We start from the raw sequence: 3,942 nt of genomic DNA on the forward strand, positions 1-3,942 counted from the left end.
CTGATTATACGTCAGGTTTCAAAAATGATATATGGAAAAATAGAAATCAATTTGAGTCATTTTACTCAACTTTACATCTGTCCGCCACAACTATTGGAATTATAAAATCACTAGAAATGCTTTAAAAGCACATCAGATCATGTTACTGTACAATAAATAAGAATAAAAGTAAATAAAATCATATGTATAGTAAATGCTAAGATACACACCATAAAGTAGTGTAGCTTAGTGAACAAAATCATGAAATTATGAAATCACCAGATTGTATGTACGTATTGGTAAATTTAAAATAATTAATTTTTTTTAGTATTGCAAAATAATAAGAATTATTGAATATGTTTTTTAAGCTTAAAAATAGCTTAAAACTGCATTCATAAACAAAATGTCTGTAATGTATGGTAAACACTGCCAAATTGTATTTGTAAATTCAGATTACTTTTTTTTACTGTATTGTATTAAAAAATAAAAATTATTTGTTTGTAAGCTTAAAATAGTTTTTTTTTATTAACCATGTATTAATGAAAATGCATTCATAAATAATGTACAGAACTGGGAATGGTTATTATCGGTTTGGCCTAAACACAAGTAAATTCAGCCTAGTCTAGCCTAGAGACAAGTTAATGACATAAGGTTAGGTATGCCTGTATATATATGGCCACAGCCTCTGGCTGAAACAGTTTATAGAAAAATACATATATATGGTGGTCAATTGGTAGAGGCTAGACAGATTGTTAAGCCATAATTTCTACAGCTACGCTGTGCTCTGAGTTCAAATCCCACTGAGGTCAACTTTGTCCTTTCACACTTTCTGAGTTAACAAAGTACCAGACCTGTACTGGAGTTAATTTTTTAGTTTTTCTTACTCTTCCTTCGCAAAAAAAAAAAAAAAAAAAAAAAAAAAAAAAAGAGAACAGAAAAAGAAAAGTCTGTAGTAAGACCTGGGTTCAGCTCACTGCCAGCCCTAAAATTACCCAACGCATGCCATATGTCCTGATGGTGCTCCTACAATTCCATTCAATGAAATGAAGGGACTCTATAGCATGGTATCACACATACACATACACCTATATGTGCATATACATACACAGACAAGCACGTATACATATATGTACACATACAAACACAAATAAATAAACATTCACATATATCCATACACATATACACCTATACATATGTAATTATGCATACATGTATATGCATGTCTATACATATCTACACTGGTATACACACACACACACACACGTGTGTATATATATATATATATATATATATATATATATATGCATACATATATGTAAATAAATATACATATATATGCATACATATATGTAAATAAATATATATATATAAACATGTACAAGCATACATTTATGTACATACAAATATACATGCATACATACATATATATGTGCATACACATATATACACATGCATATACACACACACACATATATATACAGAAGGAAGCGCCACAGTGATACAATTTAGTTTGCCTCCCCCTTCTCCCATAACACAATAGTGCCCGTAGGTAGACTATTTCTTAAATTATTAGACAAACACCTCACTACATTCCATAGGTACGGGCCCACTTTCAACAGGCACAACATTAGGGTCTCATGCAGCTGTGCCCTCAATATTAAGAGCATCCTAGTTAGTGCCCTTAAGCCAAGGAAGAGGAAGGTTGTTCATGCAGGAACCGCAGCAGTTGCCTGGTAGGAGGCCATTGTGAAACCAGCAACGTCAACAATAGCAGTAACAACAACAATACTGACAACACCCCTAACAGCGCCATCACTAACATCAACAACAGCAACATCACCATCAACACCAGCCTTACCAGTAGCTTCCCTGACGTCCACACTAGCAGACCTGACAGCCCCTATAGTAGTAGCAGAAACAGGTCAAGTGCCATCACCAGTTATAATGGTGAGGCATCAGTCTTTTATTGATATTAGCTATATGAGTTAAATTAAAAATTTTTAGTCCAATATATTTTAAATCATTATACTTTTTCTATATAAATCTTCTCTATTGGTATTAATAAGCTAAATATACTTTACTATAGCATTGGTAATTAAGTTATTTTATTTCTATGGTATTTTGCCCTAATTGATTATTTTATTTCATTTCTTTATTAAATAATAACTAGCCTTTATTTATTCATAAATAAATTAAGCAAATCTTTGTATCTCTATTAATTCATACTTAGCATATATAAAACTATACTGATATATTTACTACATATATAAAAAAAAAACTCCTTAGAGTATAATTTTATTAATATATAATTAGAATGTTCTTTTACTTCAATATTCCTTTATTAATATCAGTATATACCTATTAATCAATATTCATAGACATCATATGATGAGTTAGTTTTTTAAGTGTGCAGTATATATAAATATTAAACTATTTCTGAATAATTTTCTTTTCTTTTCCTCCCTCTATTGTGGTATAAGTTTGGTATATACTCAAAAGTATCCATAAATTTCTATCCTTTAATATATTCTTATTAATAACCCTATGAATAGTCATAAACTTTGTTTTGTATACAATATAGCAACATTGTTTTACAACTTTTAACTATAGTAGTACATGATAAGACTTCCCCTGTTTCATTATCAATGGTCTGCTGGTGGGCGCCCACTTAGTTGTCAGCCAACATCTTGCTTTAAGTTTTCCTTTACCAAACCTCATGAGTTGATGACTATACCAACCATGATTTCTGTCTGCTCTCTCACCCCTACCCCCAATAGATAATGCCCTTTATTCTCTTAGGCTTTAGATATGCAAGGTTTGATATGATAGTCTATAAATCTAAGCTAAAAACACAAATAAAATCAGTGACAGGCAGAGTCTTCTTTGACATTTTATTTATTAGTTTCCATGGTGTGGCTAAAGCAAGATGTTCTCTGTCTGTCTCCCTAACCTCTGGGAGATTTTAGGTATTATTATACTAATGTGTCCATCTCTTTTACTTGTTACAGTCATTTGACTGCGGCCAGGCTGCAGCACTGCCTTTAGTCGAGCAAATCGATCCCAGGACTTATTCTTTGTAAGTCTAGTACTTATTCTATCGGTCTCTTTTGCCGAATTGCTAAGTTACGGGTACATCAACACACCAACATCAGTTGTCAAGCGATGTTGGTGGGACAAACACAGACACACACATATATATATACACATATACATATATATATACGACAGGTTTCTTTAAGTTTCCGTCAACGAAATCTACTCAAAAGGCTTTGGTCGGCCCGCGGCTATAGTAGAAGACACTCGCCCAAGGTGCCATGCAGTGGGACTGAACCCGGAACCATGTGGTTGGTAAGCAAGCTACTTACCACACAGCCACTCCTGCGCCTATGTTCTAATTTAATTAAATTCTATGTCTTTGTGCAGCTGAAGATTGCTCTGCATCTTAAACTGATGTAATTATTACATTGTTCAATTAAATGGAGTTGCATGAAATGATTGTACTGCATTACCTCTGGATATCCTTGTTGCTTATTTTGATTTTAATCACCTTACTTTGAAATTGTTAGAGTAATACCGTACTAAATTCTGGTGCCTCAACTTAAGTACCATATTCACCTGAATCTAAATTTTTGCTTATATATATACGTATATATATATATATAGATATATATTGATGTGTCTGGGGATAGTCATTCTGTTTTAATGCCTTGTTAATCAACACACTCACTGGTTTAATTTCCACTCACATATATATATATATATATATACACACACACACACGCATATACATATATATATGTACACACACATACACATGCATATACATATATGCATATATATATATATATACATATACACATATATATATATACATATACACACATATATGTATATACACACACACATAAATATATATATATATACACATATACATATATGTATATACATATATATATATATATA

Source organism: Octopus bimaculoides, chromosome 4 (genome assembly GCF_001194135.2).
Source record: "Octopus bimaculoides isolate UCB-OBI-ISO-001 chromosome 4, ASM119413v2, whole genome shotgun sequence".
Lineage (NCBI taxonomy): Eukaryota > Metazoa > Mollusca > Cephalopoda > Octopoda > Octopodidae > Octopus > Octopus bimaculoides.